Source organism: Physeter macrocephalus, chromosome 14, assembly GCF_002837175.3.
Source record: "Physeter macrocephalus isolate SW-GA chromosome 14, ASM283717v5, whole genome shotgun sequence".
NCBI lineage: Eukaryota > Metazoa > Chordata > Mammalia > Artiodactyla > Physeteridae > Physeter > Physeter macrocephalus.
In genome coordinates, this window is record NC_041227.1 from 111,345,445 (window position 1) to 111,356,374 (window position 10,930).

At 38.5% G+C, this 10,930-nt stretch overlaps 1 long non-coding RNA gene and 1 pseudogene across 1 annotated transcript in view; one reads left to right on the forward strand and one right to left on the reverse strand.

Moving 5' to 3' along the window:
• The window catches only part of LOC102983668 (leucine-rich repeat-containing protein 37A3-like), a 235,292-nt pseudogene that overhangs the window by 123,869 nt on the left and 100,493 nt on the right, over positions 1 to 10,930 (reverse strand).
• Positions 1 to 10,930, forward strand: part of LOC129392786 (uncharacterized) — a 52,720-nt gene that overhangs the window by 6,902 nt on the left and 34,888 nt on the right. The window contains exon 3 of the long non-coding RNA XR_008619387.1: positions 257 to 361. This is a non-coding gene — a long non-coding RNA (uncharacterized lncRNA). The remainder of the gene's footprint in view (positions 1 to 256; positions 362 to 10,930) is intronic.

Sequence of the window (10,930 nt, forward strand, 5' to 3'; positions counted from 1 at the left end):
TGTCAACATTCGAAGGTATAATTAGTATATATGAGTTCCACATTGGTGTAGCTTTCTTTCACATGCCATCATTTCCTGTGACGTTTGTATATTATTTATGGTATATACATATGGTTTTGTTATGCGATATGGGGAGGTAGAGTTTTTTCCTACCTTTGAAGGTATGAAAAATGTTACCATACATGTCATTGGACATATTGATTTGTTTTTTTTTCTTTTTGGATCATTTCCATGGAAATATGAAACCACTACTTAGAGGTGAGAAAACAATCAATCTTAGCACCATCTGTTGACCATTCCTCCTAACGCGTATTCTGACAATCACTGCGATTCCTTCTAAAATGGTGAATTTCAACTTGAGGTCAGTGTCTTTGAAGCATGCTTAGGGCTCCAAGAGTTCTTTGTGGGAATTGAAGTCTTTTGTATTTTTGTTTTATTGATCTTTTAAAACTGTGTGTGACTATATTCTGTATAATATGAACCACCTTAATAACTGAGTTGCAGAGTTTCCAGGTAGTAATATTTTAATTCTCATAAGCTATGAGTAAAGAATTAATTTATGATCTGGAATTAAGCTATGAGATGGAATTAATATAAATATGTGACCAAGAGACACTGTGAGTGAATAGCAGAACGTTTTAAATGCAGAACTCAGTGGAAATAGTTTCACAAGGCAACATAGCCTGTGCTCAGATCCCCAAGGCTCCTGAAGGATGTACCACTGTTAATATCACCTGCAAGCAAGGGGATTCTTCCAGGCAAGAGAAACCTACCTTTGACATCTTATAGAGTTACTTCTGTACTGACTCTCTCTACCACTCCCTCACTCCACTCTTGGGATACTGGCTATGTGCCTTCCTGCTTATCAGATATAAGAAACAGGTGCAAAGCACCACCCCCTCCTCCCCTCAGCATGTTCCTAGTCTTTATTGTGAGACCAGCAGAAGCAAAGGGCTTAACATCCCTCGGGCAGACCCAGGCATCAGGCTTGACTGTGAATCGTTCCTGCTCCCTTCATTCTGCATTCTGGAGAAGTCATTGGCTGGATCTCTCAGTTTCCTAATTTATTCTTTAACTGTCATTTCTGCTGCTCATATACTGAGTTTTTTTATTATTGCTAAAACTTTTCATTCGTATATATATATATATATATTTTTTTTTTTTTTTGTGGTATGCGGGCCTTCCTCTGTGGTGGCCTCTCCCGTTGCGGAGCACAGGCTCCGGACGCGCAGGCTCAGCGGCCATGGCTCACGGGCCCAGCCGCTCCGCGGCATGTGGGATCCTCCCAGACCGGGGCGCGAACCCGGTTCCCCTACATCGGCAGGCGGACGCGCAACCACTGCGCCACCAGGGAAGCCCTCATTCGTATATTCTTGAGTTGATTAATGCATGCACTATCTGCTTACATCTGTCTGAGGGTAATAATTGTGCTATCTAAGGTCCTCCTGTGCTTTGTTAACTCTGATTCATTGGCTAAAAGCTCTTATGTTTGTTTTTGTTTTCTGTCCTTAATGGAGTTGGCTTTGTCACATTATTTGGTCATTCCTGAGTATAATTCATCTTTGTAGTTGAGATGTAGTTGAGATGCTACTGCATTTGTTTCCCAGCTTTAGGGGAGAAGTGAAATGAGCTGTTGGGGCTTATTACTCCCAATGGGTTCCCCTGAGAATAAGGCAGACGTGGAAGGTGCCTTCTGGTGGCTAGTCAGGGAGTGCATACCTTTCTTCCAGGGTTCTGGAACCTTGCCCCCTTTCTAACACCAATTGCTCCTGCCTAGAGGAAGACACGTTTTGCTGCCTGGATCCAGGAGGGAAGATGTGGGGTTGATGTGTGCTGTAGGCTGCTCCTACTGCACTATTCCACCTGATCACCCTGTAGGTAGCACCGGGACGTTTCTGGTAGGGGAGCATTTGTGGAGCTGCTCCCACACATTGAGCTAAGGCTGTGACTTTTAAGTTTTATCTTTTCTATCATTCTTAGGGATTTTGGTGGATTTTGAATGGGTGGAGACTTGACATGTTTCAATCTGCCAACTTGAAATAACACAACTTCTTAGGAAACAATTTTGTATCCCTATTACATCCTAGACAAACTCAGGCAAATATGTATCAGGATACAAATACAAGAATGTCAAAGCAGTATTGTTTTTAATAAATAAAAACTTGAAAAATCTCAGTATACACCAACAGTTGAATGAATAAAGTGTGGTGTAATCATACTTAGAAGTCATACACTTCATCAGAAACATAATGCAAGCCACATACGTAATCTTAAATTTTCTGGTAGCCACTTAAAAATAAAAGTAAAATGAAACAGATGAAGTAAATGTTAATATCTTTTACATAACCCTTATATCCAAAATATTATCATTTTAACATGTAATCATTATATACATTATTAATAAGATATTCTACTTTTTTTCATACTAAGTATTTAAAAATATCCAAAGTATTATCACATCTACATGTAATCAATATAAAAATTAATGAGAGAATCTACATTTTTTTCCCATACTAACTCTTTGAAATCACAATTTGGTTGCTAAATTTTATTAGAAATACTTGATCGGTATTTAGATTTCATAAAATTTACATTTGAAAAAGTAGTATCACATGCAAATTGTTGCTAACATAAATATATTCCAATATTTTACATTGCTTATCAGTTTTTTACATTTTAATTTAAAAAAAGTTGAAATTAATTAAATTAAAAATTCAACTCCTTAGTCACATTAGCCACTTTCAAATACTCAGAAGCCTCATGTAGTTGGACATGCAACACTACATACTACAGGCAAAAATAAAATAATTTTACAAAATAATGTTGAATGAAAGAAGCAATGTGGAAAATAATACATATAATATGATTCCACTTATATAAAGTTCACGAAGAAGCAAGACTAAACTGTGTTGTTTATGGCTGATAGAGAAAAGGCAAAACTACAGTTAAAAAGCAAGCAAATTATTATAAAAGTCAGTATAGTGGTTCCGTGTAGGAAGTCAGAGAGAGGGTTGTGATTGGAAAAGGGCACACGGGGGGCTTCTGGGATGCTGGCAGGATTCTTTCTTGACATGAATGGTATTACGTGGGTATCTGTTTTGTAATTATTAAACCGTTGAACAGTTGTTCAGTTGGATTATTGAACAGTTATGTATATTTTATGCACATTTTAGTTTTCAAAAAAATTTTAATGGGGGAAAAAATCAGATGGCTTCATTTGCCCTGATACTGTTCTGTGTGGGACTTCCCAACTAGGTTTGGGGAAAGAGAGGAGGGAAGGGCAGCTCTGCAACATTGGTGCCACCCAGAGCTGGGTTCTAACGGAGACTTTGTGATCTAGAAAGTAGGCATTAACTATATGATGTCGTGGGAAGAGTGGGTGGGTTGTGTGTGCGTGTGTGCGTGCGTGCGTGCGTGCGCGCGCGTGTGTGTGTGTGTGTGTGTGTGTGTGTGTGTGTGTGTGTGTGTGTGTGTATTCGCGCATGCGCACATTCGTGATGGAGAGAGATGGACAAAGGAGGACGTGAACAGAAGGTTTAAATGAAAACAGAGCAGAAATCACCATCCCTTAATTAAATAAGAATTAGCTTGTTTAGGTGGCACCATTACCCAGCTTTCCTCCACATATAGGAGTTAGTCATATGTAGTATATAGTTGTAGTTATTTTGCATTTTGCTCCAGAAATAACCTTTTCAATTTTCAGATTTCTCAATGAAAATTATTTGACTGAATTACATAAGGACTCATTTGAAGACTTGCTATCCCTCCGATATTTGTAAGTTAATCATATTTATTTATGAGTTCTGATCTATAAAGTAGATTATCTATAAAGTAATTAAGGGGTTCAAGTTAGATAATCTCTTCAATTCCTTCTAGCAATAAAATTCTACAATTCTGTAAGTCTGTGTAGGGCCCTAGCCCATCACTAGCACTAAATATCTCCTATTCATTTTTAATTTTTTCATTATATAGACAAGGTATAAATAGAAAAATACACTTTAGTTGTAGAGGAAAAGTGTTAATGAGGTCTGAGCAATTATAGACTCCCATATGAACCTTGTTATATAAGTGTTCATATAATCTCCATCTGTATTTATATTTTGTTTATGACCTATGGATCAAATCTGGCCCACAGTCCGTTTTTATACAGCCCAGAAGTTAAAAGTGATTTTTCAAGGGCTGTAAATGAGAAAAAAAAGAAACGAAGAAAAACATGTGACAGAGACTATATGTGGCCTGCAAAGCCTAAAATACTTACTTATCTGGCCTTGACAGAAAAGGTTTGAAAAAGTTGGTTTAGTGAAATGAGAGGAATTAAAGTTAACCTCAAATTCTCTCCTACAGGACAAGAAAATATAGAACACTTACATTAATATGAATGCCATTAACTCCTAACTTTGATAATTTAATCTAAATTAACATTTAAATGTTAAATATGTAAGCAGATGAATTATGTAAAATGTATTGTCAAGGGACTTCCCTGGTGGTCTAGTGGTTAAAACTTTGCCTTCCAATGCAGGGGGTGCAGGTTCGATCTCTGGTCAGGAAGCTAAAATCCCACATGCCTCATGTCCAAAAAACCAAAACATAAAAAAAAAGAAGCAATATCGTAACAAATTCAATAAAGAATTTTAAAATGGTCAACATGAAAAAATAAAAATCTTAAAAAAAAAATCTGTATTGTCAAGAACACATTAAGTTACCAAAAGAACAAACTGTTTTTAAGGATTTCAATGCAGGAATTGTGATACCAATATTAACAATGTTTAAGATGATGGTTAAGTGGTATATTTAGAAATGTTTACACTGAAGAAGCATATCAGAAAAGCCCCTAACAAAAATCTCTCCAGCCTTTCTTTTCTGTTTTTTGTTTGTTTGTTTGTTTTGGTTTTTGGGCCATGCCACAAGACTTGTGGGATCTTAGTTCCCTGACCAGGGATTGAACCCAGGTCCCCAGCAGTGGAAGCGCCGAGTCCTAACCCCTGGACTGCCAGGGAATTCCCTCTCCAGCTTCTTTATCAAAGAGGAAATGCTTGCCTAGTATTTCTTTTTATTTAGAGATAATGAGATAACAGTGTTTTTTGCTATAAAAGCTCAGTTTTTGACCTTTGTCCATGGCATCCAAAGCCGTGTATGTCATTAATCCTTATTCAGCCAATTAATGATCCTCTTTAGCAAATAGATTCTTCTTGCAAATATAAAAGGCTTAAGGGAAGTGGGTATAAAGAGCCTCACATGACCCTAAAAATAATTCTTTTAATTATCAAAGCTTCCAAGCCTTAAGGGGCAATCACCTTTATATTAGTCTGTTCTCTGCCATCTGGGATCCAAACCTTACAAACACAGTTTGGAGAAAAACAAATAAGATAACTGCTCAGTGGACTATGCCCTTCATTACTTCTACTATGAAATACTTTATAATCTGATTATTTCATGTTAGCATAAGTATTCTCATTCTTTAAAAAAAATGCCAATCAATAAAAAAGCAAAGAAAGAATATGCTAAAAAGCACTATTCCTAATGTTGTAAACACGAAGATGGGTAAGACAGGATTCCTATTAGCAACTCATGATCTCACAGGCAAAATACACATGCAAGCTCAAACCATAATGACCAAGTGCTATGGAGGCACCATGAAATAATAAAACTACTTTTGTTTCAAAACTGTCATTTCCTCCTATCTACTCCCCAGCTATTTGTTGATATTATAAATATTTGAGTTTGCTTTATGTCCACACATAGGCTTTAAACATGATAGGTGATGCACATAAGCAGGATCTAGTCCATAGTTTGAAGGAGTTTATGCTCAGAGGAAATGGGTTGCAAAAATAGCTATATTTAAAGGAAGAAATGAATATAGGCAATGAGAGGTATAAGTTGGTATTGGAGCACAAAAGAGGGAAAAAAGACTGGAAATTGGATCAGGGAAGATGTTACTAGAGCAATGCTGTTTAAATGGGACCTCGAAGGGCCATTGGGTATCAATGACAGACATCTTAGGAAGAATAAACTTGCAAAAGGAAAGTGGGAGAAAGTCAAACCACAGGGAAAATACTCTGAGTACCTGTAGAGTACAGTGGGAAGAGTAGGAGATGAGAGCCAGATCATCTAGGGCTTTGGAGACCAAGCCAAGGATAACATGCCAAGCTACCATGTTACCACAGCAGTGCTTTAGGACAAGCTTCAGTCTGCAACAGAACCAACCACGTGGAGGGCTTGTGAAAACACAAACTCCACCCCCACAGTTACTGATTCATGAGGTCCAGAGTAGGGCTGAGTATTTGTATCTTCAGTAAGTTCACAAGTGATGCTGGTATTTGAGAACCACTTCCGGACAGAAAAGCTTCCATGCCCTGGAGCCGCACAGGGTCTTGCTTGGTTTCAGTTTCTTCAATAAGAAATGAAGCATATCTAACTCTAGTGTTTTGTGGACTAACTTCAGTAATGCTGCAAAACACTTTGCACAGAAAAAGGTGCTTTATAAAATGAGCTATAGTTATAGTTAATAATAATATTTTTAATGTTAACAATAATAATTTGTAATGATTAAAGATATTTCTAATATCTTTGTAATGATAAAGATATTAGAAATAGTTGTGGTGCATTATTTTGTACACAACATGTAATCATTAAATAGAATTATTTGTAATTTGCTTTTTATGAAGTGGTAAAGTGCATAACAAAGATGCTTTACTTGAATTGTATATCACTTATGTACTTTATCTTAAAATGAGACGTTATTCCTTTAATAGATGTTTAGTACAGTTATGGATTATGCTGTCTTCCTTCATTTGTTTGAATAATTACTTTCTGACTGGGTCTTATAGAATCCTGATTAAAAATCACCAATAACACTGTTTCTTTACTGCTCTTCATGTTCTTTAGTAAGGTGTGAAAAATAATTATATCTATTAACAAAAACTGACTACTTAAGCAGCTGAGCATCAGTATCTTTACCTTTACTTGGCCTGGATTTTCAAGATAATCCATGGCCATTTTTTAACAGGGAATAATTGAGTTCCCCTCTTGGAACCTGAAAATGGAAAAGTAGGAAAGAAAAAAAAAAGACTTAAAAAATTCACATGGTCAGGCATACAGGTTCTGCATACTAATCTAAAACTCTGCCTGAGGGCTTGGCAATCCCCTCCCAATCTGAATTCAGTTCCTACCCCATGGCTCTCAGGAGAGCAGGAGTTCAGAATCAAACAAGCATCTATGCTAATAATACTTTTAAGGCATTTAAGGAAGCCATTTATCAGAATCAGGATGTTTCTAAAGTGGTGTTGTCAGCTGAGACGTTTAGATTTGTTCTAATGACAAAGAGGAATGAGGTTAAATTAATCAAGCAATTGCCAACTTTTGCTTTGGTAAAGAAATTAAATATTCAATCTGGAAATCAGATTAAGGGTCCATGTAGAGCTGGGTCTGTGTGGCCACTGAAAAAGCATTTCAGAAAGGGATATTGATGTATGGTCCCATGGAACGCTGAATCCCCTTAGAGGTTTCCCTCTTTTGTAGTAAAAGCATAAAAATTAGAGCAGCGTAGTGACTTTTTCTGAAAATGATTTTTGCTTTATTTAAAAGGCACACATTCTGAGATTATATCATTCTATATGTATCTATCCGTCTATCTCTCATCTATCTATGATCAGTGAAAAAAAGTAATCAGTGGTTGATCTAAGAAAGATATGGAAAATTTTATTTGAGCCAACCTGAGGATTATAAGCTGGGAAACAGTCTTTCAGAAAGCTCTGAGGACTGTTCCACCCATTAGAGGTCAAAGTACAGTTACTTAAGTTTTTGAGACAAAGGGTTATATGTCAGAATACATTTTTTTTTTTTTTTTTTCGTGGTATGCGGGCCTTTCACTGTTGTGGTCTCTCCCGTTGCGGAGCACAGGCTCCGGATGCGCAAGCTCAGTGGCCATGGCTCACGGGCCCAGCCGCTCCGCGGCACGTGGGATCTTCCCGGACCAGGGCACGAACCCGGGTCCCCTGCATCGGCAGGCAGACTCTCAACCACTGCGCCACCAGGGAAGCCCCAGAATACATATTGATACTTTACACAATCCAGATCTTCATGTACAAAGCAAGTAGTGGGTCAGCCTGATTCCTTACAAGATTCAGAAGGAATGTTATCTTCTAAGGAGTTCTGGTTAATGCAGATTCACAATACACAGTAAAAGGGAGGGAGGAGACCCAAACAGGCAGAGAAAAATTTTATGTTTAAATTGTCTTGTCTTGCTATAAAATATGAATTTTATTTCATCACTCTTGTTAGAGGAATTGGGTATCCCACTGAGCTATCAACACTCTCACTTGGTAACCGTAATATCTGGGGCAGTAAATGGCTCTTTGTGGGTCAACTTCTTGTGGACCTTGGTGCCTTTCAGTTTGGAGGCTCTGGGAGATGAAACATTCCCACTTGGTGAGAAGGCACTCATTGTTTTGCCTCAAAGAATCAGTAGTTTTTGTTTTTTTTTTTTAATTAAAGTATAGTTGATTTCCAATGTTATATTAGTTTCAGGAGTATAATACAGTGATTCAATATTTTTATAAATTATACTGCATTTAAAGTTATTATAAAAATATTTGTTATATTCCCTGTTATATACATTACATCCTTCTATCTTATTTATTTTATACCTAGTAGTTTGTACCTCTTAATCGCTTTTCCCTATCTTGCCCCTTCCCCACCCTTCTCCCTATTGGTAACCACTGATTTGTCCTCTGTATCTATGAGTCTGTTTTTCTTTTGTTTTATTCATTTGTTTGTTTTATTTTTTAGATTCCACATAGAAGTGATAATATATTTGTTCTCTGTATCTATGAGGATGTTTTTCTTTTGTTTTATTCATTTGTTTGTTTTATTTTTAGATTCCGCATAGAAGTGATAATATATAGTATCTGTATTTCTCTGACTGACTTACTTCACTAAGCATAATATCCTCTAGGTCCATCTATGTTACTGCAAATGGCAAAATTTCATTTTTTATGGCTGAGTGATATTCCGTTATATTCCAGCATTCCATTATATATATACCACGCTTTCTTTTTTAAAAAAATTTATTGGAGTATAGTTGATTTACAACGTTGTGTTAGTTTCAGGTGTACACCATAGTGATTTAGTTATACATGTACATATAGTCATTCTTTTTCAGATTCATTTCCCATATAGGTTATTAGAGACTATTGAGTAGAGTTCCCTGTGCTATATAGTAAGTCCTTGTTGGTTATCTATTTTATATATGGTAGTGTGTGTATGTTAATCCCAAGTCCTAGTTTATCCCTCCCCCCCATGTTTCCCCTTTTATACCACATCTTCTTTATCCATTCATCTGTTGATGGACACTTAGATTGTTTCCATACCTGGGCTATTGTAAATAATGCTACTATGAACATTGGGGTGCATATATCTTTTCCAATTATTATTTTTGTTTTCTTTGGATATCTACCCAGGAGTGGAATTCTGGATAATATGTAGTTCTGTTTTTAATATTTTGAGGAACCTTCATAATGTTTTCCGTAGTGGTTGTACCAATTTACATCCCAGCAACAATGAACTAGTGTCCCTATGTAGTCTGTGTGTACCCAGTGGCTTTGGTGGGAGAGCTGGATCTGAAGTGAGCATGGACTGTGTCTTCCCCCAGGGAGTGCTGCAGCCACCGTCTTGGTGGGAGATTGGGCTGGAGATGGAGGGGCCACAGCCAGAGTCAGGTGCAAGCTGGGGCTTCTCCTATGTTCAGTGGCTGCCTTCACCCTGTTGGGGTGGGGTTGGGGGCCGAGGGGCTGGAGCAGGAGCCTTGAGGGAGTTGGGTTTCTTCTGGGTATGTGGCAGAGCCTGAGGGCTTGGGGCTGCACTTCTGTGCTGGTTTCACTTTTTCCCCAGTGTGTGTGCCTTGGTTAGAGGCTGGGTCAGGGCTGGAGGGGTTGGTGCCACATCACTGAGCTGGCCATACCCCTTCCCAAGTGTGTATAGGGACAGGTTCTCCAGCAAAGGTGGTCTCTGCCCTGGAGCTCGCTTCAGGTTGTGTGCAGGGCCATGTGAGCTGGCAATGCTTTTCTTTCTCCTGGTCAGAGTCAGGGCTGGGGTTTGGTCTGTCTTTGTTTCCTCCAATTTTGCACACTCTTGTTGGCAACGGAAATCTCCACCTTAGTGGGGAGCAGTGCTGGAGCAAGAGAAGCTGGGGCAGGAGCCTGGGATGTGTCCTGGGGTGGTTTCTGGCAAGCTGGCCAGAGCCCCAGGCAGTTTTCAATCTGCTACCACCACACTGTGAGTGTAAGTCAGTGCGTGTGCTCCTCAGGAGCACAGTCTTGGTATCTTACAGCCCTTTGGTAAGCCCCACTGGTTTTCCAACCAGATAAGGGGTCTCATCTTCCTGGTGTCAGACTCCAAGGCTGGGGTGCCTAATATGTGGCTCAAACCCCTCGCTCCCCAGGGAAGAGCCCCTATCCTGTGATATCCTCCTGCGCTTCTCTGTCTCCCAACCAGTTTCTTTCTCCTTGCTTCCTAGCAGAATCTGTGTGTATCTTTCTTGACAGCCTTGGTTGTAGAAGAGCTGTTTTGCCAGTTCCCAGGTTTATTTCAGTGAGAATCTCTCTATGGGTAGTTTTAGTTTTGGTGTGTTCACGAGGGGAGGTGAGCCCAGTATCCTCCTACTCCACCATCTTGATCTCCAAAACCCTCCATAGTTCTTGCTAAGAAGAAAGTACTTTGTGAAAGAAAGGAGGTGGTAATATAGTAAAATGGGAGAGAATGCTGTTCCTGGATTTATTTTCTATTGGCTCCCAACTCTTACATAAGATCAACAGCCTTATTAACCTCCTAGGGCCTTGTAAATGATGATTGTGAAAGGATTTTGTTAAGATTAAATGAGGTAATGCATACAGAAAGCTTATCCCTGGTCCTAGCACATAGTGAGCACTAAATA